The 16,452-nt window shown below is 44.2% G+C and overlaps 1 protein-coding gene and 9 non-coding genes across 11 annotated transcripts in view; all 10 read left to right on the top strand.

Annotated features, from left to right (window-relative positions):
• The window catches only part of LOC140307486 (alpha-1,3-mannosyl-glycoprotein 4-beta-N-acetylglucosaminyltransferase C-like), a 208,815-nt gene that overhangs the window by 38,420 nt on the left and 153,943 nt on the right, over nt 1-16,452 (top strand). The gene's annotated exons all lie outside the window — the stretch shown is intronic.
• Nucleotides 1,143-1,215, top strand: trnak-cuu (transfer RNA lysine (anticodon CUU)). Its single transcript has one exon. It is a non-coding gene; the product is annotated as a tRNA-Lys (tRNA).
• On the top strand, nt 2,350-2,422 carry trnak-cuu (transfer RNA lysine (anticodon CUU)). Its single transcript has one exon. It is a non-coding gene; the product is annotated as a tRNA-Lys (tRNA).
• trnak-cuu (transfer RNA lysine (anticodon CUU)) lies at nt 3,359-3,431 on the top strand. Its single transcript has one exon. It is a non-coding gene; the product is annotated as a tRNA-Lys (tRNA).
• Nucleotides 4,252-4,324, top strand: trnak-cuu (transfer RNA lysine (anticodon CUU)). Its single transcript has one exon. It is a non-coding gene; the product is annotated as a tRNA-Lys (tRNA).
• On the top strand, nt 5,616-5,688 carry trnak-cuu (transfer RNA lysine (anticodon CUU)). Its single transcript has one exon. It is a non-coding gene; the product is annotated as a tRNA-Lys (tRNA).
• Nucleotides 6,625-6,697, top strand: trnak-cuu (transfer RNA lysine (anticodon CUU)). The gene has a single exon. It is a non-coding gene; the product is annotated as a tRNA-Lys (tRNA).
• trnak-cuu (transfer RNA lysine (anticodon CUU)) lies at nt 7,676-7,748 on the top strand. Its single transcript has one exon. It is a non-coding gene; the product is annotated as a tRNA-Lys (tRNA).
• Nucleotides 13,593-13,665, top strand: trnak-cuu (transfer RNA lysine (anticodon CUU)). The gene has a single exon. It is a non-coding gene; the product is annotated as a tRNA-Lys (tRNA).
• Nucleotides 16,213-16,285, top strand: trnak-cuu (transfer RNA lysine (anticodon CUU)). The gene has a single exon. It is a non-coding gene; the product is annotated as a tRNA-Lys (tRNA).

The raw sequence follows: 16,452 nt of genomic DNA, 5'->3' as shown, positions 1-16,452 counted from the left end.
AAAACTGTACCACGTGGTGCCAGGCGGTACTACCTCATGGAAAACCCTAAAAGCTGAGTCGGATCAAGTTGAGTGGAGTAGGTACTAGTTAAAAAGGGCCAATTGTGTTCCGATGCCATTCTGAATCTTTGAACGTAGACTTATCCAAGTAGGTGCTAAAACTGTACCACCTGGTGCCAGGCGGTACTACCTCATGGAAAACCCTAAAAGCTGAGTCGGATCAAGTTGAGTGGAGTAGGTACTAGTTAAAAAGGGCCAATTGTGTTCCGATGCCATTCTGAATCTTTGAACGTAGACTTATCCAAGTAGGTGCTAAAACTGTACCACCTGGTGCCAGGCGGTACTACCTCATGGAAAACCCTAAAAGCTTAGTCGGATAAAGTCGAGGGGAGTAGGTACTAGTTAAAAAGGGCCAATTGTGTTCCGATGTTATTCTGAATCTTTGAACGTAGAGTTAGCCAAGTAGGTACTAAAACTGTACCACCTGGTGCCAGGTGGTACTACCTCATGGAAAACCCTAAAAGCTGAGTCGGATCAAGTTGAGTGGAGTAGGTACTAGTTAAAAAGGGCCAATTGTGTTCCGATGCCATTCTGAATCTTTGAACGTAGACTTATCCAAGTAGGTGCTAAAACTGTACCACCTGGTGCCAGGCGGTACTACCTCATGGAAAGCCCTAAAAGCTTAGTCGGATCAAGTTGAGTGGAGTAGGTACTAGTTAAAAAGGGCCAATTGTGTTCCGATGTCATTGTGAATCTTTGAACGTAGACTTAGCCAAGTAGGTGCTAAAACTGTACCACGTGGTGCCAGGCGGTACTACCTCATGGAAAACCCTAAAAGCTGAGTCGGATCAAGTTGAGTGGAGTAGGTACTAGTTAAAAAGGGCCAATTGTGTTCCGATGCCATTCTGAATCTTTGAACGTAGACTTATCCAAGTAGGTGCTAAAACTGTACCACCTGGTGCCAGGCGGTACTACCTCATGGAAAACCCTAAAAGCTGAGTCGGATCAAGTTGAGTGGAGTAGGTACTAGTTAAAAAGGGCCAATTGTGTTCCGATGTCATTCTGAATCTGTGAAGATAGACTTAGCTTTCTTTTTTACCTTATTTTTTTTTTCGAAAGGCATGTTTATTCAGGTGTGAATGGCCTGGCTAGCTCAGTCGGTAGAGCATGAGACTCTTAATCTCAGGGTCGTGGGTTCGAGCCCCACGTTGGGCGTAGCAGTTTTAATAACCAACAGATGTTTCATCCATCAATGTTCAACTCTGTTCCTACCATCACAGCGTCCACAGTGGTACCTCTTTGAATAGACGTAAACCTCCTGAAATGCACAATATGATTCTAAAACACTCAAACCTGTGCAAGAACGATATGTGGGCCCATGTCATTTCTGTATTCCCCGTTTGAACAAGCATGACCCTACATTTTAAAACAAAACAAGGAAAATCTCAATACCGATCCAAGGCCTCTTTCTACCACCTCAATTTTCGGCTCGACTCAGCTTGACCCCGATCAAGTAGTTGCTAAAATTGTACCATCTGGTGCCAGGCGGTACTACCTCATGGAAAACCCTAAAAGCTTAGTCGGATCAAGTCGAGTGGAGTAGGTACTAGTTAAAAAGGGCCAATTGTGTTCCGATGTTATTCTGAATCTTTGAACGTAGACTTACCCAAGTAGGTGCTAAAACTGTACCACCTGGTGCCAGGCGGTACTACCTCATGGAAAACCCTAAAAGCTGAGTCGGATCAAGTCGAGTGGAGTAGGTACTAGTTAAAAAGGGCCAATTGTGTTCCGATGTTATTCTGAATCTTTGAACGTAGAGTTAGCCAAGTAGGTACTAAAATTGTACCATCTGGTGCTAGGCGGTACTACCTCATGGAAAACCCTAAAAGCTTAGTCGGATCAAGTTGAGTGGAGTAGGTACTAGTTAAAAAGAGCCAATTGTGTTCCGATGTCATTGTGAATCTTTGAACGTAGAGTTAGCCAAGTAGGTGCTAAAACTGTCCCACCTGGTGCCAGGCGGTACTACCTCATGGAAAACCCTAAAAGCTTAGTCGGATCAAGTTGAGTGGAGTAGGTACTAGTTAAAAAGGGCCAATTGTGTTCCGATGTCATTGTGAATCTTTGAACGTAGACTTAGCCAAGTAGGTGCTAAAACTGTACCACCTGGTGCCAGGCGGTACTACCTCATGGAAAACCCTAAAAGCTTAGTCGGATAAAGTCGAGGGGAGTAGGTACTAGTTAAAAAGGGCCAATTGTGTTCCGATGTCATTCTGAATCTGTGAAGATAGACTTAGCTTTCTTTTTTACCTTATTTTTTTTTCGAAAGGCATGTTTGTTCAGGTGTGAATGGCCTGGCTAGCTCAGTCGGTAGAGCATGACACTCTTAATCTCAGGGTCGTGGGTTCGAGCCCCACGTTGGGCGTAGCAGTTTTAATAACCAACAGATGTTTCATCCATCAATGTTCAACTCTGTTCCTACCATCACAGCGTCCACAGTGGTACCTCTTTGAATGGACGTAAACCTCCTGAAATGCACAATATGATTCTAAAACACTAAAACCTGTGCAAGGACAAGCATGACCCTACATTTTAAAACAAAACAAGGAAAATCTCAATACCGATCCATGGCCTCTTTCTACCACCTCAATTTTCGGCTCGACTCAGCTTGACCCCGATCAAGTAGTTGCTAAAATTGTACCATCTGGTGCCAGGCGGTACTACCTCATGGAAAACCCTAAAAGCTTAGTCGGATCAAGTCGAGTGGAGTAGGTACTAGTTAAAAAGGGCCAATTGTGTTCCGATGTTATTCTGAATCTTTGAACGTAGACTTACCCAAGTAGGTGCTAAAACTGTACCACCTGGTGCCAGGCGGTACTACCTCATGGAAAACCCTAAAAGCTTAGTCGGATCAAGTCGAGTGGAGTAGGTACTAGTTAAAAAGGGCCAATTGTGTTCCGATGTTATTCTGAATCTTTGAACGTAGACTTACCCAAGTAGGTGCTAAAACTGTACCACCTGGTGCCAGGCGGTACTACCTCATGGAAAGCCTTAAAAGCTTAGTCGGATCAAGTTGAGTGGAGTAGGTACTAGTTAAAAAGGGCCAATTGTGTTCCGATGCCATTCTGAATCTTTGAACGTAGACTTATCCAAGTAGGTGCTAAAACTGTACCACGTGGTGCCAGGCGGTACTACCTCATGGAAAACCCTAAAAGCTTAGTCGGATAAAGTCGAGGGGAGTAGGTACTAGTTAAAAAGGGCCAATTGTGTTCCGATGTCATTCTGAATCTGTGAAGATAGACTTAGCTTTCTTTTTTACCTTATTTTTTTTTCGAAAGACATGTTTGTTCAGGTGTGAATGGCCTGGCTAGCTCAGTCGGTAGAGCATGAGACTCTTAATCTCAGGGTCGTGGGTTCGAGCCCCACGTTGGGCGTAGCAGTTTTAATAACCAACAGATGTTTCATCCATCAATGTTCAACTCTGTTCCTACCATCACAGCGTCCACAGTGGTACCTCTTTGAATGGACGTAAACCTCCTGAAATGCACAATATGATTCTAAAACACTCAAACCTGTGCAAGAACGATATGTGGGCCCATGTCATTTCTGTATTCCCCGTTTGAACAAGCATGACCCTACATTTTAAAACAAAACAAGGAAAATCTCAATACCGATCCAAGGCCTCTTTCTACCACCTCAATTTTCGGCTCGACTCAGCTTGACCCCGATCAAGTAGTTGCTAAAATTGTACCATCTGGTGCCAGGCGGTACTACCTCATGGAAAACCCTAAAAGCTTAGTCGGATCAAGTCGAGTGGAGTAGGTACTAGTTAAAAAGGGCCAATTGTGTTCCGATGTTATTCTGAATCTTTGAACGTAGACTTACCCAAGTAGGTGCTAAAACTGTACCACCTGGTGCCAGGCGGTACTACCTCATGGAAAACCCTAAAAGCTTAGTCGGATCAAGTCGAGTGGAGTAGGTACTAGTTAAAAAGGGCCAATTGTGTTCCGATGTTATTCTGAATCTTTGAACGTAGACTTACCCAAGTAGGTGCTAAAACTGTACCACCTGGTGCCAGGCGGTACTACCTCATGGAAAACCCTAAAAGCTTAGTCGGATAAAGTCGAGGGGAGTAGGTACTAGTTAAAAAGGGCCAATTGTGTTCCGATGTCATTCTGAATCTGTGAAGATAGACTTAGTTTTCTTTTTTACCTTATTTTTTTTTCGAAAGGCATGTTTGTTCAGGTGTGAATGGCCTGGCTAGCTCAGTCGGTAGAGCATGAGACTCTTAATCTCAGGGTCGTGGGTTCGAGCCCCACGTTGGGCGTAGCAGTTTTAATAACCAACAGATGTTTCATCCATCAATGTTCAACTCTGTTCCTACCATCACAGCGTCCACAGTGGTACCTCTTTGAATAGACGTAAACCTCCTGAAATGCACAATATGATTCTAAAACACTCAAACCTGTGCAAGAACGATATGTGGGCCCATGTCATTTCTGTATTCCCCGTTTGAACAAGCATGACCCTACATTTTAAAACAAAACAAGGAAAATCTCAATACCGATCCAAGGCCTCTTTCTACCACCTCAATTTTCGGCTCGACTCAGCTTGACCCCGATCAAGTAGTTGCTAAAATTGTACCATCTGGTGCCAGGCGGTACTACCTCATGGAAAACCCTAAAAGCTTAGTCGGATCAAGTCGAGTGGAGTAGGTACTAGTTAAAAAGGGCCAATTGTGTTCCGATGTTATTCTGAATCTTTGAACGTAGACTTACCCAAGTAGGTGCTAAAACTGTACCACCTGGTGCCAGGCGGTACTACCTCATGGAAAACCCTAAAAGCTGAGTCGGATCAAGTCGAGTGGAGTAGGTACTAGTTAAAAAGGGCCAATTGTGTTCCGATGTTATTCTGAATCTTTGAACGTAGAGTTAGCCAAGTAGGTACTAAAATTGTACCATCTGGTGCTAGGCGGTACTACCTCATGGAAAACCCTAAAAGCTTAGTCGGATCAAGTTGAGTGGAGTAGGTACTAGTTAAAAAGAGCCAATTGTGTTCCGATGTCATTGTGAATCTTTGAACGTAGAGTTAGCCAAGTAGGTGCTAAAATTGTACCACCTGGTTCCAGGCGGTACTACCTCATGGAAAACCCTAAAAGCTTAGTCGGATCAAGTTGAGTGGAGTAGGTACTAGTTAAAAAGGGCCAATTGTGTTCCGATGTCATTGTGAATCTTTGAACATAGACTTAGCCAAGTAGGTGCTAAAACTGTCCCACCTGGTGCCAGGCGGTACTACCTCATGGAAAACCCTAAAAGCTTAGTCGGATCAAGTTGAGTGGAGTAGGTACTAGTTAAAAAGGGCCAATTGTGTTCCGATGTCATTGTGAATCTTTGAACGTAGACTTAGCCAAGTAGGTGCTAAAACTGTACCACCTGGTGCCAGGCGGTACTACCTCATGGAAAACCCTAAAAGCTTAGTCGGATAAAGTCGAGGGGAGTAGGTACTAGTTAAAAAGGGCCAATTGTGTTCCGATGTCATTCTGAATCTGTGAAGATAGACTTAGCTTTCTTTTTTACCTTATTTTTTTTTCGAAAGGCATGTTTGCTCAGGTGTGAATGGCCTGGCTAGCTCAGTCGGTAGAGCATGACACTCTTAATCTCAGGGTCGTGGGTTCGAGCCCCACGTTGGGCGTAGCAGTTTTAATAACCAACAGATGTTTCATCCATCAATGTTCAACTCTGTTCCTACCATCACAGCGTCCACAGTGGTACCTCTTTGAATGGACGTAAACCTCCTGAAATGCACAATATGATTCTAAAACACTAAAACCTGTGCAAGGACAAGCATGACCCTACATTTTAAAACAAAACAAGGAAAATCTCAATACCGATCCATGGCCTCTTTCTACCACCTCAATTTTCGGCTCGACTCAGCTTGACCCCGATCAAGTAGTTGCTAAAATTGTACCATCTGGTGCCAGGCGGTACTACCTCATGGAAAACCCTAAAAGCTTAGTCGGATCAAGTCGAGTGGAGTAGGTACTAGTTAAAAAGGGCCAATTGTGTTCCGATGTTATTCTGAATCTTTGAACGTAGACTTACCCAAGTAGGTGCTAAAACTGTACCACCTGGTGCCAGGCGGTACTACCTCATGGAAAACCCTAAAAGCTTAGTCGGATCAAGTCGAGTGGAGTAGGTACTAGTTAAAAAGGGCCAATTGTGTTCCGATGTTATTCTGAATCTTTGAACGTAGACTTACCCAAGTAGGTGCTAAAACTGTACCACCTGGTGCCAGGCGGTACTACCTCATGGAAAGCCTTAAAAGCTTAGTCGGATCAAGTTGAGTGGAGTAGGTACTAGTTAAAAAGGGCCAATTGTGTTCCGATGCCATTCTGAATCTTTGAACGTAGACTTATCCAAGTAGGTGCTAAAACTGTACCACGTGGTGCCAGGCGGTACTACCTCATGGAAAACCCTAAAAGCTTAGTCGGATAAAGTCGAGGGGAGTAGGTACTAGTTAAAAAGGGCCAATTGTGTTCCGATGTCATTCTGAATCTGTGAAGATAGACTTAGCTTTCTTTTTTACCTTATTTTTTTTTCGAAAGACATGTTTGTTCAGGTGTGAATGGCCTGGCTAGCTCAGTCGGTAGAGCATGAGACTCTTAATCTCAGGGTCGTGGGTTCGAGCCCCACGTTGGGCGTAGCAGTTTTAATAACCAACAGATGTTTCATCCATCAATGTTCAACTCTGTTCCTACCATCACAGCGTCCACAGTGGTACCTCTTTGAATGGACGTAAACCTCCTGAAATGCACAATATGATTCTAAAACACTCAAACCTGTGCAAGAACGATATGTGGGCCCATGTCATTTCTGTATTCCCCGTTTGAACAAGCATGACCCTACATTTTAAAACAAAACAAGGAAAATCTCAATACCGATCCAAGGCCTCTTTCTACCACCTCAATTTTCGGCTCGACTCAGCTTGACCCCGATCAAGTAGTTGCTAAAATTGTACCATCTGGTGCCAGGCGGTACTACCTCATGGAAAACCCTAAAAGCTTAGTCGGATCAAGTCGAGTGGAGTAGGTACTAGTTAAAAAGGGCCAATTGTGTTCCGATGTTATTCTGAATCTTTGAACGTAGACTTACCCAAGTAGGTGCTAAAACTGTACCACCTGGTGCCAGGCGGTACTACCTCATGGAAAACCCTAAAAGCTTAGTCGGATCAAGTCGAGTGGAGTAGGTACTAGTTAAAAAGGGCCAATTGTGTTCCGATGTTATTCTGAATCTTTGAACGTAGACTTACCCAAGTAGGTGCTAAAACTGTACCACCTGGTGCCAGGCGGTACTACCTCATGGAAAGCCCTAAAAGCTTAGTCGGATCAAGTTGAGTGGAGTAGGTACTAGTTAAAAAGGGCCAATTGTGTTCCGATGTCATTGTGAATCTTTGAACGTAGACTTAGCCAAGTAGCTGCTAAAACTGTACCACGTGGTGCCAGGCGGTACTACCTCATGGAAAACCCTAAAAGCTTAGTCGGATAAAGTCGAGGGGAGTAGGTACTAGTTAAAAAGGGCCAATTGTGTTCCGATGTCATTCTGAATCTGTGAAGATAGACTTAGTTTTCTTTTTTACCTTATTTTTTTTTTCGAAAGGCATGTTTGTTCAGGTGTGAATGGCCTGGCTAGCTCAGTCGGTAGAGCATGAGACTCTTAATCTCAGGGTCGTGGGTTCGAGCCCCACGTTGGGCGTAGCAGTTTTAATAACCAACAGATGTTTCATCCATCAATGTTCAACTCTGTTCCTACCATCACAGCGTCCACAGTGGTACCTCTTTGAATGGACGTAAACCTCCTGAAATGCACAATATGATTCTAAAACACTCAAACCTGTGCAAGAACGATATGTGGGCCCATGTCATTTCTGTATTCCCCGTTTGAACAAGCATGACCCTACATTTTAAAACAAAACAAGGAAAATCTCAATACCGATCCAAGGCCTCTTTCTACCACCTCAATTTTCGGCTCGACTCAGCTTGACCCCGATCAAGTAGTTGCTAAAATTGTGCCATCTGGTGCTAGGCGGTACTACCTCATGGAAAACCCTAAAAGCTGAGTCGGATCAAGTTGAGTGGAGTAGGTACTAGTTAAAAAGGGCCAATTGTGTTCCGATGCCATTCTGAATCTTTGAACGTAGACTTATCCAAGTAGGTGCTAAAACTGTACCACCTGGTGCCAGGCGGTACTACCTCATGGAAAACCCTAAAAGCTGAGTCGGATCAAGTTGAGTGGATTAGGTACTAGTTAAAAAGGGCCAATTGTGTTCCGATGCCATTCTGAATCTTTGAACGTAGACTTATCCAAGTAGGTGCTAAAACTGTACCACCTGGTGCCAGGCGGTACTACCTCATGGAAAACCCTAAAAGCTGAGTCGGATCAAGTCGAGTGGAGTAGGTACTAGTTAAAAAGGGCCAATTGTGTTCCAATGTTATTCTGAATCTTTGAACGTAGAGTTAGCCAAGTAGGTACTAAAACTGTACCACCTGGTGCCAGGCGGTACTACCTCATGGAAAACCCTAAAAGCTTAGTCGGATCAAGTCGAGTGGAGTAGGTACTAGTTAAAAAGGGCCAATTGTGTTCCGATGTCATTGTGAATCTTTGAACGTAGACTTAGCCAAGTAGGTGCTAAAACTGTACCACCTGGTGCCAGGCGGTACTACCTCATGGAAAACCCTAAAAGCTGAGTCGGATCAAGTTGAGTGGAGTAGGTACTAGTTAAAAAGGGCCAATTGTGTTCCGATGCCATTCTGAATCTTTGAACGTAGACTTATCCAAGTAAGTGCTAAAACTGTACCACCTGGTGCCAGGCGGTACTACCTCATGGAAAACCCTAAAAGCTGAGTCGGATCAAGTTGAGTGGAGTAGGTACTAGTTAAAAAGGGCCAATTGTGTTCCAATGTTATTCTGAATCTTTGAACGTAGAGTTAGCCAAGTAGGTACTAAAACTGTACCACCTGGTGCCAGGCGGTACTACCTCATGGAAAACCCTAAAAGCTTAGTCGGATCAAGTCGAGTGGAGTAGGTACTAGTTAAAAAGGGCCAATTGTGTTCCGATGTCATTCTGAATCTTTGAACATAGACTTACCCAAGTAGGTGCTAAAACTGTACCACCTGGTGCCAGGCGGTACTACCTCATGGAAAACCCTAAAAGCTTAGTCGGATCAAGTTGAGTGGAGTAGGTACTAGTTAAAAAGGGCCAATTGTGTTCCGATGTCATTGTGAATCTTTGAACGTAGACTTATCCAAGTAGGTGCTAAAACTGTACCACCTGGTGCCAGGCGGTACTACCTCATGGAAAACCCTAAAAGCTGAGTCGGATCAAGTTGAGTGGAGTAGGTACTAGTTAAAAAGGGCCAATTGTGTTCCGATGCCATTCTGAATCTTTGAACGTAGACTTATCCAAGTAGGTGCTAAAACTGTACCACCTGGTGCCAGGCGGTACTACCTCATGGAAAACCCTAAAAGCTGAGTCGGATCAAGTTGAGTGGAGTAGGTACTAGTTAAAAAGGGCCAATTGTGTTCCGATGCCATTCTGAATCTTTGAACGTAGACTTATCCAAGTAGGTGCTAAAACTGTACCACCTGGTGCCAGGCGGTACTACCTCATGGAAAACCCTAAAAGCTGAGTCGGATCAAGTCGAGTGGAGTAGGTACTAGTTAAAAAGGGCCAATTGTGTTCCAATGTTATTCTGAATCTTTGAACGTAGAGTTAGCCAAGTAGGTACTAAAACTGTACCACCTGGTGCCAGGCGGTACTACCTCATGGAAAACCCTAAAAGCTTAGTCGGATCAAGTCGAGTGGAGTAGGTACTAGTTAAAAAGGGCCAATTGTGTTCCGATGTTATTCTGAATCTTTGAACGTAGACTTACCCAAGTAGGTGCTAAAACTGTACCACCCGGTGCCAGGCGGTACTACCTCATGGAAAACCCTAAAAGGTTAGTCGGATCAAGTTGAGTGGAGTAGGTACTAGTTAAAAAGGGCCAATTGTGTTCCGATGTCATTGTGAATCTTTGAACGTAGACTTAGCCAAGTAGGTGCTAAAACTGTACCACCTGGTGCCAGGCGGTACTACCTCATGGAAAACCCTAAAAGCTGAGTCGGATCAAGTTGAGTGGAGTAGGTACTAGTTAAAAAGGGCCAATTGTGTTCCGATGCCATTCTGAATCTTTGAACGTAGACTTATCCAAGTAGGTGCTAAAACTGTACCACCTGGTGCCAGGCGGTACTACCTCATGGAAAACCCTAAAAGCTGAGTCGGATCAAGTTGAGTGGAGTAGGTACTAGTTAAAAAGGGCCAATTGTGTTCCAATGTTATTCTGAATCTTTGAACGTAGAGTTAGCCAAGTAGGTACTAAAACTGTACCACCTGGTGCCAGGCGGTACTACCTCATGGAAAACCCTAAAAGCTTAGTCGGATCAAGTCGAGTGGAGTAGGTACTAGTTAAAAAGGGCCAATTGTGTTCCGATGTTATTCTGAATCTTTGAACGTAGACTTACCCAAGTAGGTGCTAAAACTGTACCACCTGGTGCCAGGCGGTACTACCTCATGGAAAACCCTAAAAGCTTAGTCGGATCAAGTTGAGTGGAGTAGGTACCAGTTAAAAAGGGCCAATTGTGTTCCGATGTCATTGTGAATCTTTGAACGTAGACTTATCCAAGTAGGTGCTAAAACTGTACCACCTGGTGCCAGGCGGTACTACCTCATGGAAAACCCTAAAAGCTGAGTCGGATCAAGTTGAGCGGAGTAGGTACTAGTTAAAAAGGGCCAATTGTGTTCCGATGCCATTCTGAATCTTTGAACGTAGACTTATCCAAGTAGGTGCTAAAACTGTACCACCTGGTGCCAGGCGGTACTACCTCATGGAAAACCCTAAAAGCTGAGTCGGATCAAGTCGAGTGGAGTAGGTACTAGTTAAAAAGGGCCAATTGTGTTCCAATGTTATTCTGAATCTTTGAACGTAGAGTTAGCCAAGTAGGTACTAAAACTGTACCACCTGGTGCCAGGCGGTACTACCTCATGGAAAACCCTAAAAGCTTAGTCGGATCAAGTCGAGTGGAGTAGGTACTAGTTAAAAAGGGCCAATTGTGTTCCGATGTTATTCTGAATCTTTGAACGTAGACTTACCCAAGTAGGTGCTAAAACTGTACCACCCGGTGCCAGGCGGTACTACCTCATGGAAAACCCTAAAAGGTTAGTCGGATCAAGTTGAGTGGAGTAGGTACTAGTTAAAAAGGGCCAATTGTGTTCCGATGTCATTGTGAATCTTTGAACGTAGACTTAGCCAAGTAGGTGCTAAAACTGTACCACCTGGTGCCAGGCGGTACTACCTCATGGAAAACCCTAAAAGCTGAGTCGGATCAAGTTGAGTGGAGTAGGTACTAGTTAAAAAGGGCCAATTGTGTTCCGATGCCATTCTGAATCTTTGAACGTAGACTTATCCAAGTAGGTGCTAAAACTGTACCACCTGGTGCCAGGCGGTACTACCTCATGGAAAACCCTAAAAGCTGAGTCGGATCAAGTCGAGTGGAGTAGGTACTAGTTAAAAAGGGCCAATTGTGTTCCGATGTTATTCTGAATCTTTGAACGTAGACTTACCCAAGTAGGTGCTAAAACTGTACCACCCGGTGCCAGGCGGTACTACCTCATGGAAAACCCTAAAAGGTTAGTCGGATCAAGTTGAGTGGAGTAGGTACTAGTTAAAAAGGGCCAATTGTGTTCCGATGTCATTGTGAATCTTTGAACGTAGACTTAGCCAAGTAGGTGCTAAAACTGTACCACCTGGTGCCAGGCGGTACTACCTCATGGAAAACCCTAAAAGCTGAGTCGGATCAAGTTGAGTGGAGTAGGTACTAGTTAAAAAGGGCCAATTGTGTTCCGATGCCATTCTGAATCTTTGAACGTAGACTTATCCAAGTAAGTGCTAAAACTGTACCACCTGGTGCCAGGCGGTACTACCTCATGGAAAACCCTAAAAGCTGAGTCGGATCAAGTCGAGTGGAGTAGGTACTAGTTAAAAAGGGCCAATTGTGTTCCAATGTTATTCTGAATCTTTGAACGTAGAGTTAGCCAAGTAGGTACTAAAACTGTACCACCTGGTGCCAGGCGGTACTACCTCATGGAAAACCCTAAAAGCTTAGTCGGATCAAGTCGAGTGGAGTAGGTACTAGTTAAAAAGGGCCAATTGTGTTCCGATGTTATTCTGAATCTTTGAACGTAGACTTACCCAAGTAGGTGCTAAAACTGTACCACCTGGTGCCAGGCGGTACTACCTCATGGAAAACCCTAAAAGCTTAGTCGGATCAAGTCGAGTGGAGTAGGTACTAGTTAAAAAGGGCCAATTGTGTTCCGATGTTATTCTGAATCTTTGAACGTAGACTTACCCAAGTAGGTGCTAAAACTGTACCACCTGGTGCCAGGCGGTACTACCTCATGGAAAACCCTAAAAGCTTAGTCGGATCAAGTTGAGTGGAGTAGGTACTAGTTAAAAAGGGCCAATTGTGTTCCGATGTCATTGTGAATCTTTGAACGTAGACTTATCCAAGTAGGTGCTAAAACTGTACCACCTGGTGCCAGGCGGTACTACCTCATGGAAAACCCTAAAAGCTGAGTCGGATCAAGTTGAGTGGAGTAGGTACTAGTTAAAAAGGGCCAATTGTGTTCCGATGCCATTCTGAATCTTTGAACGTAGACTTATCCAAGTAGGTGCTAAAACTGTACCACCTGGTGCCAGGCGGTACTACCTCATGGAAAACCCTAAAAGCTGAGTCGGATCAAGTTGAGTGGAGTAGGTACTAGTTAAAAAGGGCCAATTGTGTTCCGATGCCATTCTGAATCTTTGAACGTAGACTTATCCAAGTAGGTGCTAAAACTGTACCACCTGGTGCCAGGCGGTACTACCTCATGGAAAACCCTAAAAGCTGAGTCGGATCAAGTCGAGTGGAGTAGGTACTAGTTAAAAAGGGCCAATTGTGTTCCAATGTTATTCTGAATCTTTGAACGTAGAGTTAGCCAAGTAGGTACTAAAACTGTACCACCTGGTGCCAGGCGGTACTACCTCATGGAAAACCCTAAAAGCTTAGTCGGATCAAGTCGAGTGGAGTAGGTACTAGTTAAAAAGGGCCAATTGTGTTCCGATGTTATTCTGAATCTTTGAACGTAGACTTACCCAAGTAGGTGCTAAAACTGTACCACCCGGTGCCAGGCGGTACTACCTCATGGAAAACCCTAAAAGGTTAGTCGGATCAAGTTGAGTGGAGTAGGTACTAGTTAAAAAGGGCCAATTGTGTTCCGATGTCATTGTGAATCTTTGAACGTAGACTTATCCAAGTAGGTGCTAAAACTGTACCACCTGGTGCCAGGCGGTACTACCTCATGGAAAACCCTAAAAGCTTAGTCGGATAAAGTCGAGGGGAGTAGGTACTAGTTAAAAAGGGCCAATTGTGTTCCGATGTCATTCTGAATCTGTGAAGATAGACTTAGCTTTGTTTTTTACCTTATTTTTTTTTCGAAAGGCATGTTTGCTCAGGTGTGAATGGCCTGGCTAGCTCAGTCGGTAGAGCATGAGACTCTTAATCTCAGGGTCGTGGGTTCGAGCCCCACGTTGGGCGTAGCAGTTTTAATAACCAACAGATGTTTCATCCATCAATGTTCAACTCTGTTCCTACCATCACAGCGTCCACAGTGGTACCTCTTTGAATGGACGTAAACCTCCTGAAATGCACAATATCATTCTAAAACACTAAAACCTGTGCAAGAACGATATGTGGGCCCATGTCATTTCTGTATTCCCCGTTTGAACAAGCATGACCCTACATTTTAAAACAAAACAAGGAAAATCTCAATACCGATCCATGGCCTCTTTCTACCACCTCAATTTTCGGCTCGACTCAGCTTGACCCCGATCAAGTAGTTGCTAAAATTGTACCATCTGGTGCCAGGCGGTACTACCTCATGGAAAACCCTAAAAGCTTAGTCGGATCAAGTTGAGTGGAGTAGGTACTAGTTAAAAAGGGCCAATTGTGTTCCGATGTCATTGTGAATCTTTGAACGTAGAGTTAGCCAAGTAGGTGCTAAAATTGTACCACCTGGTGCCAGGCGGTACTACCTCATGGAAAACCCTAAAAGCTTAGTCGGATCAAGTTGAGTGGAGTAGGTACTAGTTAAAAAGGGCCAATTGTGTTCCGATGTCATTGTGAATCTTTGAACATAGACTTAGCCAAGTAGGTGCTAAAACTGTACCACCTGGTGCCAGGCGGTACTACCTCATGGAAAACCCTAAAAGCTTAGTCGGATCAAGTTGAGTGGAGTAGGTACTAGTTAAAAAGGGCCAATTGTGTTCCGATGTCATTGTGAATATTTGAACGTAGACTTAGCCAAGTAGGTGCTAAAACTGTACCACCTGGTGCCAGGCGGTACTACCTCATGGAAAACCCTAAAAGCTGAGTCGGATCAAGTTGAGTGGAGTAGGTACTAGTTAAAAAGGGCCAATTGTGTTCCGATGCCATTCTGAATCTTTGAACGTAGACTTATCCAAGTAGGTGCTAAAACTGTACCACCTGGTGCCAGGCGGTACTACCTCATGGAAAACCCTAAAAGCTGAGTCGGATCAAGTCGAGTGGAGTAGGTACTAGTTAAAAAGGGCCAATTGTGTTCCGATGTTATTCTGAATCTTTGAACGTAGAGTTAGCCAAGTAGGTACTAAAACTGTACCACCTGGTGCCAGGCGGTACTACCTCATGGAAAACCCTAAAAGCTTAGTCGGATCAAGTCGAGTGGAGTAGGTACTAGTTAAAAAGGGCCAATTGTGTTCCGATGTTATTCTGAATCTTTGAACGTAGACTTACCCAAGTAGGTGCTAAAACTGTACCACCTGGTGCCAGGCGGTACTACCTCATGGAAAACCCTAAAAGCTTAGTCGGATCAAGTTGAGTGGAGTAGGTACTAGTTAAAAAGGGCCAATTGTGTTCCGATGTCATTGTGAATCTTTGAACGTAGACTTAGCCAAGTAGGTGCTAAAACTGTACCACCTGGTGCCAGGCGGTACTACCTCATGGAAAACCCTTAAAGCTTAGTCGGATAAAGTCGAGTGGAGTAGGTACTAGTCAAAAAGGACCAATTGTGTTCCGATGTCATTCTGAATCTTTGAACGTAGAGTTAGCCAAGTAGGTGCTAAAATTTTACCACCTGGTGCCAGGCGGTACTACCTCATGGAAAACCCTAAAAGCTGAGTCGGATCAAGTTGAGTGGAGTAGGTACTAGTTAAAAAGGGCCAATTGTGTTCCGATGTCATTCTGAATCTTTGAACGTAGACTTACCCAAGTAGGTGCTAAAACTGTACCAACTGGTGCCAGGCGGTACTACCTCATGGAAAACCCTAAAAGCTTAGTCGGATCAAGTCGAGTGGAGTAGGTACTAGTTAAAAAGGACCAATTGTGTTCCGATGTCATTGTGAATCTTTGAACGTAGAGTTAGCCAAGTAGGTGCTAAAATTGTACCACCTGGTGCCAGGCGGTACTACCTCATGGAAAACCCTAAAAGCTGAGTCGGATCAAGTTGAGTGGAGTAGGTACTAGTTAAAAAGGGCCAATTGTGTTCCGATGTCATTGTGAATCTTTGAACGTAGACTTAGCCAAGTAGGTGCTAAAATTGTACCATCTGGTGCCAGGCGGCACGACCTCATGGAAAACCCTAAAAGCTTAGTCGGATCAAGTCGAGTGGAGTAGGTACTAGTTAAAAAGGGCCAATTGTGTTCCGATGTTATTCTGAATCTTTGAACGTAGACTTACCCAAGTAGGTGCTAAAACTGTACCACCCGGTGCCAGGCGGTACTACCTCATGGAAAACCCTAAAAGGTTAGTCGGATCAAGTTGAGTGGAGTAGGTACTAGTTAAAAAGGGCCAATTGTGTTCCGATGTCATTGTGAATCTTTGAACGTAGACTTATCCAAGTAGGTGCTAAAACTGTACCACCTGGTGCCAGGCGGTACTACCTCATGGAAAACCCTAAAAGCTTAGTCGGATAAAGTCGAGGGGAGTAGGTACTAGTTAAAAAGGGCCAATTGTGTTCCGATGTCATTCTGAATCTGTGAAGATAGACTTAGCTTTGTTTTTTACCTTATTTTTTTTTCGAAAGGCATGTTTGCTCAGGTGTGAATGGCCTGGCTAGCTCAGTCGGTAGAGCATGAGACTCTTAATCTCAGGGTCGTGGGTTCGAGCCCCACGTTGGGCGTAGCAGTTTTAATAACCAACAGATGTTTCATCCATCAATGTTCAACTCTGTTCCTACCATCACAGCGTCCACAGTGGTACCTCTTTGAATGGACGTAAACCTCCTGAAATGCACAATATCATTCTAAAACACTAAAACCTGTGCAAGAACGATATGTGGGCCCATGT

The sequence above is a fragment of the Leuresthes tenuis genome, unplaced genomic scaffold, assembly GCF_036924035.1.
Source record: "Leuresthes tenuis unplaced genomic scaffold, fLeuTen1.0.hap1 SCAF_5, whole genome shotgun sequence".
In the NCBI taxonomy this organism is placed as follows: domain Eukaryota; kingdom Metazoa; phylum Chordata; class Actinopteri; order Atheriniformes; family Atherinopsidae; genus Leuresthes; species Leuresthes tenuis.
Note: the sequence above shows the minus strand (reverse complement) of the source record. Positions and strands in the feature narration are given on the sequence as shown.